The sequence below is a fragment of the Equus asinus genome, chromosome 24 (assembly GCF_041296235.1).
Source record: "Equus asinus isolate D_3611 breed Donkey chromosome 24, EquAss-T2T_v2, whole genome shotgun sequence".
Classification (NCBI taxonomy): domain Eukaryota; kingdom Metazoa; phylum Chordata; class Mammalia; order Perissodactyla; family Equidae; genus Equus; species Equus asinus.
The window spans coordinates 68853441-68864112 of NC_091813.1; the positions used below are offsets into that span (position 1 = coordinate 68853441).

Genomic DNA, 10672 nt, shown 5'->3' on the forward strand with positions numbered 1-10672 from the left:
AGGAGGACCACTCCTCATGGGAACCCGCAGCCCTCCCACCCGTTCTGAGGCCCCACAGTCGGTCCTCGGCAGCAGAAACGACGCAGAGCCCGGGCCAGGCCTGTGGTGGCCCCGGGAGCAGAAGTGTGGAGCAGGCTGGGGGCAGAGGCAGCTGGCGCCCTTCCTCCTGGATCCCAGAGTGCACGAGCCGAGCCAGTGGCAGACGGCAGGACGGCTCTGGAGGAGGAGGAAGAGGGCAGGGGTGTGGGGAAGCCGTCAGGCACAGAGGCGAGGGGGCAGAGCAGAGTCGCTGCCTCAACACGGACGGACCCGGGCCTGCACTTTCCCAGCCCCGAAGAGCTGCCCCTTAGAACAGGGCCACCTCACTGCTGCCCATTCAGCACATCAAAATCCGTGAGCCAGGTGGTTAAATAAACCCCGGGTGGCCGGGCAGTGCCGAGGGATCAAAAGTTATGTGCTCCCGGAGTCTCGCCAGGGCCCTGAAAGCTCACTGCGAGTCACCCTTTCCTTAACCAGTGTCCCCTGGAACCTCTCACCGGCCAGGCCTGCCCAGCACGGGGGACAGGATGGAAATAGGAGCAGACGTGGTCCCCACTCGCACATCACTTAGAGGCTCGTGGGGGATGGGAAGTGGGCAGATAATCACGCAGACATCATAAACGGTAACTAAGAGGCACGCTCGGAAGGAGTAGAAACTCTGAGGGATGCTAATGGGGCGTCTGCTGCTGTGGGGACCGGGACCCTCCTGCGAAAGTGGGGTCCTGAAGGCCTAACTGCGGGGCTTTGCCGTCAGAGGCTGTAAGCGTCGACTCTGGGATCACGTCCAAATGTACATCCAGACCCAGAGCCCCTGAGAGGACTGAGGGACGCTGACCAGTCTCCCCATGGCTGCTTCACGCTCGGTCCTCCGTCTCGGGCGACACCAACCCAACCTCCCAGGGCTCAGGCCACAGGCCGCAGGTCATCCTTGAGTCCTTTCCTTCTCACAGGTCACAACAGGTCTGGCCAGGACCCTTGCTGTTCCATCTTCAGATCATATTCTGAATCTGGCCGTTTCTCGACATCTCCCCTGTGAGCCCAGGAGCTCCCAGCCCCCTCACCTGGTCACTCCAGGAGTCTCCTGACTGATCTCCTGGCTTCTGCCCTCGCCCACAGGGCCTAGTCTCCAAATAGAGCTGGCACAATTCTTCTAAAAGCTATAGCAGACCACATTCCACCTTTGCTCAAAACCTCCGGTGCCTCCCAGTGCACGGGAGACTAAAAACAAAAGCACAAGGACAGCGCAAGGACAGCACAAGGACAGCACAAGGACAGCCCGGGCGCCTGCTTCCTCCCCGACTTCGTCTCCTCCTAGTCCCAGCCCTCACTCCCACCACACTGGCCTCCTCCACTATTTCCAGAACATGCCTGCCTCAGAGCCTTTGCACGAGCTGCTTGTTCCCTGCCTGGAATCCTCCTTCTTAGACCCACATGGCTAACTCCTCCTCGAGTTGCAAGTGTCTTTTCAGAAACCAGCTTCTCCATAGGGCGCACGCTGACCCTCCGACACTGCTGCCACCCTCAACACAGGTCACCACCCCATCCCATCCACAGCACTTGTCCCTATTTCCTGTGCTCTATGTTTAATTGACTTATTTCTTTTATCGGCTGCGTATCCCCCAGAACGTGTGCTCCAGGGTCTGCGATTCCGTCCTTCTTCGTGCGCTGACGTGGCCCAGCTCTGAGGGCAGCACGGGGGAGCTCTCTGCTCTAAATGTGTCACCCAGCTCCTCATTCCTTTGCTATCGTGCCTTATGAATTAACGCTTTAAATAAACCCTACAATTATATACTGATTGGCACAAATTGCATTGCATTTGCCCAGAAAAGTGATAATGTTTTTCAGGGTAAGCGTTTTGGTTATACTGTTCCGATAACTCTGTGTGGACGTGTCTTCATTTGCCATGAACAGGGACCCTCTAAGAATGGAAGCGGCCGGGCCTTGATGTCCGGTTTCCGCCACTAATAGGTAAACCCGGGCGGGACGGCTCACAACCCTGCTGGCTTTAGAGCTAACAGGAATCCAAACAGGCGGGGGCCCAGGTTCATTTAAAGCGCCCTCGCACGTAACACACGGTGACCTCGGGAGACCCGTGGCGCAGCCTGGGGATGTACCGGGTGGGGACAGTGTCCTCCTCATGGCTCTGACGGGAGCAGACAGTCCATCCTTCCCCAGACCCTCCTGCAGGGGAAGCCGGCGCTGGGACAGGGTGAGGCAGGTGGGGATTTCCCTCCCCTTGGTCAGCTTCACAGACGGCCTCAGGGTGACAGACGGGTCATCCCCATGCACAGACACTAACTGGACGCCCAGGCTGCCTGGGGAGAAATATTGGAGAATAGGTGAAACTAACCTTAGTCCCCCCAAAACTAGACTTTTGTAGGGGCAAGAGGCCGTAAACTTTGCCAGCACTTCAGCACGGCTGCCTCGTCGCATCCCCAGCAGATGGCAGCATAGGACCCGCCTTCTGTCCAAAGCAGACGAGCGACTTCAGCCCAGCTCTCCACTCCCAGGGGACCGTGTCCAGCAAACCCTGCCCGTCGCAGCTCCCCGAAGCCAGACGGCCGTGCGAGGTGTGCAGCAAACCTCGATTTCTTTCCCTCCCTCCCTGGACCTCAAACCACAATCACCAAGTCAACCGTGGAACCGTGACCTGGAAAAACAGCCAGGAAACAAAACACAAAACAAACAAACCCACACTGTGAGCAGGCAGGTGGAGCCAGTTCAGTTCAGAAGAGTCAAAGGCGGCATTTTTGTGATTTGCCTTTTGAGGGTCAAGAACCTTCACGTGGACACTGACGTTCGAGTGATGTGCACTGAGCTGACAGTAGCCAGGGCTAGACCTATATGTGTTTAAAAACAAAACAAAAACCCTTCAGGTTAACCAAAGTATTTCTTAATAGAAAGGAAACCAAAGTCCAGCCCACTAGAACAGTGTTTTCAAACCACAGGTCACAATTGAGTCGTGTTTTGGAAATCAGCTATGTAGGTCATAGCAAGCATTGCAGAACAGGACAGGACAGGACAGGACAGAATGGGACAGGACAGAACGGGACAGCACAGGACAGGGCAGAATGAGACAGGACAGGCAGGGCACAATACTGTCCGTCAGAGCGCCTCCCTGTGTACAGGGGTCTGAGGTAAAATCTCTCGCTCTGGGTTGTGGCCAAAGAAACCTGCAAAGCTCTCTGTGGAGGCTGCGTCTGCTCTCAACCTGTGTGCTTTCTATCGTCCAACACCAATAAGTGCCTCACTATCCAGAAGTCTGACGTAGTAAGTCCTGGGTGGGGGGATGCCATCAGACAGCAGGCTGAATTCAGGGGCTCCCGACTGTGTCCACGCACATGGAGAATCAGGTCATCCGTCGTCACCATCATCCGTGTAGCTGTGATCTTCCAAAACAGTCCTAATTTCGGGCATCCTGTCCTGTTCTTCCACAAACACATTCACGCTCATGGTGGTCTATGTCCTAAATTGCAGTTTGGAAAAATCTAGCCACTGATTCAGCGGAGAGGCCAGGCATCAGAACTGAGGCGTCTGAAGGAGCCGGGCAGGTGAATAAAGGAGTGAAGAGGGCCAGGAGCAGCGAAGGGGTGAATGTGGATTTCATAGGAAATAGATAATTTCTTACGTTGAAAACTAATATTAAAAAAGGGAAAATGACAAAAAATATTGTGCTGGGCAGAAACCATGCCTGTCATGGACTGAATGGTGCCCCCCCTGCCCCCAAATTCGTGCATTGAAGCCCCAGCTCCTAACATGACTGTAATTGGAGATGGCCACTTTAGACGGAACTAAGGTTAGATGAGGTCACAAGGGCGCCCTGATCTAACAGGACTGGCGGCCTGATAAGCGGAGGAACAGAGATTTCCCTGCATCTCTGAGGAGAGGCCGTGTGAGGCACCGAGAGAAGAGGAGAAGGCGGCCGTGTGCGAGCCGGAAGGGAGCCCTCACCAGGAACCGTGCCGGCTGGCTCCCTGCCTGTGGACGTGCAGCCTACAGGACTGTGACATGGACTTCTGTTGTTTAAGCTGCCCAGTCTGGGGAGTTTGGGTACAGTGGCCAGAGCGTTCTGATACGAGGCCCAAGGCCTGCACGTGCCCATGCTCCCCACGGTCACAAGCTCCACCCCAGTTACGCTCTGGGCTGAATGAAGCGTGACCTGCTCAGGGGTGAGGGCCCCAGTCGGTTCAAGCACCAGCCTCACATGGCTTTGAAGTCACAGCACAACGGCAACAGGATATTTACTCACTGAACATGATTAAAACCAGTGCGTAAAGCAGGAGAAGGAAAGCATCTTGAGATCACAGAAAGAAAAGGTGACCACGTCCTGAAGAGGCGACCGCCCTGGCCTCGGGACGAGCCTCCTGGTCACTCGCAGCCCCTCGGGCCTGGACGGGTTGGCCCCCGCAAGACACAGGCTGCAGGACACTTAGCTTTTACTTTCTTCTTCCTTTCCTGTTCCAGGTCATTGTCCTCCTGGTGCAGTTCCAACATTGTTTAATTTAATCTGCATGGTTCAGAATTTCATTCATTTGTCAATAATTATTTTTTCAGCATTTGCTTTGTGCCAAACACACGTCTAGATGCTGAGATGCATCAGTGAAGAAAATTCATGCGTTCGCGGCACTTCTGTTCTACGTGGGCGGTACAGACAATGGACAAAGTCAAGAACGGGTGACGTGCTAGAAGGCTGCAACGTGATCTGCACGGTTTCTTGAGACTCATTTCTGCTCTAGAAGAAAACAGTTGGGATGGGTGACACTCACATGGAAGCACAGGTAAGTGAATTAGCATCATATGCCACCTGTTAGAAAGATGAAGTAGGGCCTGTGTGCATGGATGAAGATAGGAAGAAATGGCAGGGCCAGGACACGTAGCATTCACGACACTAAAATAGACGCAAGACACTCAGTGTTCGTGAGTTCTTAATGTGGCCACCCATTTGGGAAACTCCTTGTGGCCCCAAGTAACCATGGCCCAAAAACACAAATAAAATCCTAGCTGCTCAGCAGGCTAGTTGGCACCAGCACCCACAGCATGTGCTGGTTCCAGACACCCTCCCCGTCTGCTGAGACCCCAAGATCAAGTCCAACGTGGTCCTGGCCACTCTCGGGGAGGGCTGGTGTGGAGAGGAAGAAACAGACCCCGGACGTTGCTGTGGCTGTGGACCCGGCCCTGTGGGTCTTCTACCCATTTGCTCACCTTGTTAAGTGTGCTGACTTACCTCATTATTCTCCCAGTGTGAGTTTTAGTGGAGTTAATAAGCCGTGTGATTCAATCATCGTAATTTGATTTGTGAGCCTTTGTGGGAGAGCTTGCCTGGCTGTGGACATACAGGCTGTCACAACAATGAAATAATCTCCCGTGTGACAAAGATGAAAAGGGCGGCATAAAAAATAGAGCACAGACGGGAGATGGGGAGGGTTTTATTTATTTCACTTTCTTTTTTTTCTTTGATAATGTTTTCGTTTACTTTTTATTGAGGTAATGTTTTATCGCCTTATATGAATTTCAGGTGTGCATCATTACATTTTGATTTCCATGTGGACTATATCATGTTCACCACCAAAGACTGATCACTGCCTGTCACAGTACCTCTGATGGGGAGCATTTTAATCAGAGTGGCCAGGGAGGGTCTGGTTGAAAGGCGAACGCTGGCGCAAAGACTTGAAGGAGCTGAGGGAGCAGGACACACAGGTATGCTGAGGAGATCACGCGGTGCGTGGGGAGCCCCACGTGCCAAGAGCCCAGCGTGAGCTTCTCCGATAAGCTCCAGGAACAGCAGGGAGGCCAGGGCGGCCAGAGAGGGGTGAGCAGAGCCGTGGGCTGCAAAGCGGGAGGTGGCTCGGGGCCCCGTGGTCCTTGTGAGACCTTCGGCTTCACTCCGAAACGGTTTCCACTGGAGGGTTTGCACGGGAGAGCGGTGGATTTACACTCTAATGTGATCGGTCTGGCTGCTGCTCTGAGAGGTTAGAGGGCAGAGGTGGAGGCCAGTTGGGGAAACCGCAGGGATCCAAGCAGAGGTGACGGTGGCTCAGCGGAGTGGAGCAGCACAGCTGGTGAGAGGGGGTGAGATTCTGGATCTAGTTTGAAGTAGAGCCGACAGGATGCCAGCCCTGGCGGTCTAGTGGTTAGATCCACTGCTCTCGCCACAGCCAGGTTCGTGTCCCAGTCAGGGAACCACGCCATCCATCTGTCGGTTGTCACACTGTGGCAGCTGCATGTTGCTGTGACCGAAAGTGATGCCACTGGGATTTCAAATCCCATCAGGGTCACCCACAGTGGACAGGTTTCAGCGGAGCTTCCAGACAAAGACGGACTAAGAAGATGGACCTGGCCACCCTCCTAAACCCTAGGAACAGCGGCAGAGCCGTATGTACATACCGGCTGCAGAACCGGAAGGTGAGGGGATGGAGCAAAAAGACAGGGCAGGTTCCGCTCCGCTGTGCACAGGGCTGCTAGGAGTCAGAACCCACCGGACGTCAGGGGCAAAGAGGATTTTCTATGAAATTGGATGTGGGGAGTGAGGAGGGGAAGAGTCGATGATGAACCCAAGAATCTAAGCCTCGGGGAAAGGACGGAGGAATATAGAGAGGGGACGAGAATCGTAAAGTCAGCACAGAGAAGGCTGGGTGACAGCCTCTCGACAATTTTACTTTAACTCAAAATGTAGCGTGAAAGTCTTTTGGCAAATATTTCTCTCTCATGTGGACCCACAGCTCGATGCAGCATCACGAAGCGCAAGCTTTGTTATTTTTCAGGTGAGAGAGAGTCTTTCAAACAGACTTTTCCTACTGTGTCTGCTGTCAACGCTTGTGTCACAGGACACCAGAGCAGTTAGCGACCAGGTAAGCATGATTAGGCTCATTTAGCTGATCACAAACGCATATGCCAGGTCAGCGCGGACAAGAATTGTAGACACGAAGGCAATCTGATGTTCCTTACCTCGGTGTCTCTCAGTTCTTAAGGTGCGTGGGAATCGTGCAATGCCGATTCTGGTTCACTCAGGCAGGAACGGGGCCTGAGACTCTGCATTTCCATCAAACTCCCACGGGTGCCGATGCTGCTGTTCTATGGGTCGCTTTTTGAGGAGCGAGACTCCAGCCCTTTGTAAAGAGCGCCACAGTCAACATCACATAGTGGAAAGGCCCCCAAATCAGAAGATGCGAAGTCTCATCCTGCATGTGAAGTGAACAGCATGGCTCAGAAGTCAATTTATTGTTTGGAGGAGGGAAGGGTGTCAAGCTGAGTAGTGGAGCTAGAGAATGTAAACTCAGGAAAATCAGAACACATCCAATCATCAAGACATCAGGGAGAAGAGACACAACGAAGAAGAAGAAATTACGGGATATTTGCCGCTTTCCTGCCTCCACCAGAGCAAGCTGAGCCATGAATCCAGGCGGAATCAGGGCTCATGGAGCAGAGGGATAGTGTGACAGTGGCCTGAGCACAGGTGACCCGGTGGCCTCTGTTATGGGCACCTCTCCCAGACTAAGAATGTTGCAAAAGGAAGAACCTCGTGAAATGAAGCGAGCACTAATTAGAGGTGGAGAAACACGTTGTGCCAGGCGTGCTTTGAGAAAGTTCCCAGAGGTATTTGGGACGTGCTTGTGTAGTGCAGGGTGAGATCATGAGAGAAGGAATTTAATTATGTAAAAAGATGTCTGGGAGGTGCTGAGCCCAGCCCCGCGCCCGCGGGACCTCGGTGCGTGTAACTAGATGATGGGACTCTGTGCTGCCTTCCCTCTCGCGTGGAAGGAATCCACGTGGCTCCCGCCATCTGTTAGTGACGCAACGGTGGGCCACAAACTGAGCTTCAGTCATCGTCTCAGCAAAATGACGGATGACTCTCCACACAGCCTGGCAGTCAGAGGCGTGGGCTCGGGGCCCAGACGTCCAGGGGTTAAATTCCAGCTCCACCCCTTGTGGTGGTGTGACCTTGGACAGGTTACTCACCCTCACTGTGCCTCAGTTTCCTCATGTTTGAAAATGAGGACACTGGTGGCAGCCACCTCATGTCGCTGTCATGAGGGTTAATGGAGCTGGGAGTTGCACAGTGCTTGGAACAGCGCGGACGTGCTGAGAGCCACACATCATTTAATAAGTAGAGTTGGACTCACAGATGCTTAGAGGTCCACGGCCATGCTCTCCGAAGCCCGTAGTTCTTTTCTAAGTCTTCACCTAAACTCCACGTCACCGTCAGGTCACCTTGGAGCCTCTGGATAAGGACCTGGTAACCGAGCACTGCGTGCTGTTTCAAGGCCCTCATGTGCACATGTGTACTCTGTGGACAAGATCTCCCAGCAGTTAGAGTGGAGAAAAGCGCTGGGAGATTTTAAGGACTCCAGCTCATGGTGGGAGATGCAGGCTAGTCCTGAAGCTCGGGTCCAGACAGTTCCGTCGTCACCTTACAGCCCACGGGCAATGCAGATCCCATCTTTGCACATGCTCATTCGCCTAGCAGTCAACACACGAGGAAAACATTTCATTCCCGTTTCTAGCACTTGATATGTATTGAAAAATTGCTGCAGTAGGGCCCTATCTGCAAGTGAGTAAGACAGCTTTCTAGAATTATAGAGTGGTATTTCAAACCCTTGAATGGGGGCACTGCCAGACCCCCAAGGGGTGCAGTGAGGCTGGCTTGGGGAGCGGAAAGAAGCTGGGAGCCGGAAGGAACAGCTGCTGCCTGGCTGAGGAGCCGCTGGCGCTGCCCGGCAGGGGAGCCACGTGAGGGCCTGGTGCGCCTCCTCCTCCCGTCTCCCCATCTCTCCTCGGGGTCCCTTTGGGCAGAACGCAACAGGGAGATGACACAGGGAAAACAGGGTTTTCAGTGACCCAGAATCACAAAACAGGCTATAAATGGGTTGATTTGGAGCTGGAAAGAACGGTTCATTTACCACTCCACGCAGTAAAGCAGGGACAAGGTACGTGCCTCAAAGGTCAGGGTGTGTCTGGAAGTGCGCCAGAGCTGGCTACCTGGAGGTGGAGTCCTGGAGATGTTCATAGCGTTGAGCAGACAGACAGACAGACAACTAAGAACCAAAAGGAGAGAGTTCAACGGCTACGGAAGGTGAGATCTGGGCTGGAGTAAAGGGTGACTTGATGTCAAGGATTTTAATATTCTGCTTTTTAACCACTAACGTGTGTATATGGGAACGAGGAGGAACAGTCAAGCTTAACCTCCAGCATTAACTTTGGAAAAGCGCCTCACCGTCTTGTTCTGGACACTTGCACCCAGGGAGAGGCCAGCAGCATCCTGGCCACGGGGACCGCATGCGAGGCCCTGACGGGTGGGCCGTTTTCCCAGGCTAGAGAATCTCACCTCCTGGTTCTGGACAGAAGGTCTCAGAGCCGCTGCTGCCCAGCTTAGCGGCCTTGGCCTTGAAGAAGCTGGTACGCCGCTAGGTGCGCAGACGTGACGCTGCTGAAACAGATCATCAAGAAACTTGTGCTGGCTTGTATTCGTTGTTTACGGCAGACACTGGTATTTGCATCGACATCTTCTTTCCAGAGTAGTTTTGTCACATGGCCCCTCAAGGATACTAATATTTCCACTTCTGTTGATTCATTTCACGGACACAATCCTGTATTAACGTGTGCGTTAGCCACAAGAACTTGCCCCTGAATTATGTCATTTATCTTTGAGAATCCGTGGATGTTTTCTTCTGTTTTCCAAAGAGACATCCATTTCATATGTCATGAGAAGGGGTTGTGCTACAGATTACATTGATTTACTTATTAGACAAAGAATAACTGTGGGCTCATCATGGACTCACCCCAATGCTAAGTGATCGGCCAAAATGTACGATCCTTGACCTCATGGAGGTTACACCCCACGGCGAGAGGAAGAGCTCAGTATAAACACACTAACATGAGGTATTCTCTGAGGAAGAGCTCCATGAGAACAGGGGCGTAGCTTCCTTCTAGCATTAGCATGGAATTCAACATGTCAGTTTAGAAAAGCTTCTTGATGAAGTAGTATTTGAACTAAGACCTGAAGGATGTATTTTTAAAAACCCAGTGGTGGGTGGGTGGGTGGGAGGGTCTCTTGGCAGAGTAGAGAGTAGAGGAGAAGGCCGGGAAATGGAAAAGGACCCGGCCTGCTGGACTACCAGGGGGAAGCTCGGTGCGGCTGGGGCACAGTGAGAGGATTCAGTGAGGCTGGGAAAAGCCGCATCCACGTGGGTTTATTGTACTCCAAGGTCAACTGGATCCTTGGGAGGATTTGACAATGAGTGATGTATGCCACTTCTCGACTTTGGTATGAAGATGGATGGCCAGGCAGGAGTGGAAGCCACTGCAGTGGTCCAAGTAGTGCCACCAGGTGTCTGTCTCCCGGGCTGACATTCACACAGAGAAATCAGGAAGGCTTGGACCAGAGGAGAGCCATGAAAGAAAGGGGATTAGAGTTGAGATCTATTCTGAAGGAGTGCTCTGCAGGGCCTGGTTATTTATTGCCTTCAGACGGGGATAATTCTGGGTTCCTGGTTGCGCAACTGGGTGATCGAAGCAGAGGGGCTTCCTGGAAGAAAGGACTTGTGGCAAGAGCAAGAGTGGAGAGCAGGCCAGAAAGGATGTCAGGAGTGAAAGGCACTGTGCAACCGACACAGCGTATGCCACTTAAGAACTGCGC

General features: G+C 53.2%; 1 long non-coding RNA gene across 5 annotated transcripts in view; it reads left to right on the forward strand.

Annotated features, from left to right (window-relative positions):
* Positions 1 to 3243: 3243 nt before the first annotated feature.
* The window catches only part of LOC139041796 (uncharacterized), a 36210-nt gene continuing 28781 nt past the window's right edge, over positions 3244 to 10672 (forward strand). For 2 of the 5 annotated variants that reach the window (XR_011497737.1, XR_011497739.1), the window contains exons 1-3: positions 3244 to 4817; positions 5555 to 6441; positions 6801 to 6887. This is a non-coding gene — a long non-coding RNA (uncharacterized lncRNA). Of the gene's footprint in view, positions 4818 to 5554; positions 6442 to 6800; positions 6888 to 6999; positions 10053 to 10672 lie in introns of those variants that run through there. The other 3 variants (XR_011497738.1, XR_011497740.1, XR_011497736.1) reach the window with 3 other exon arrangements.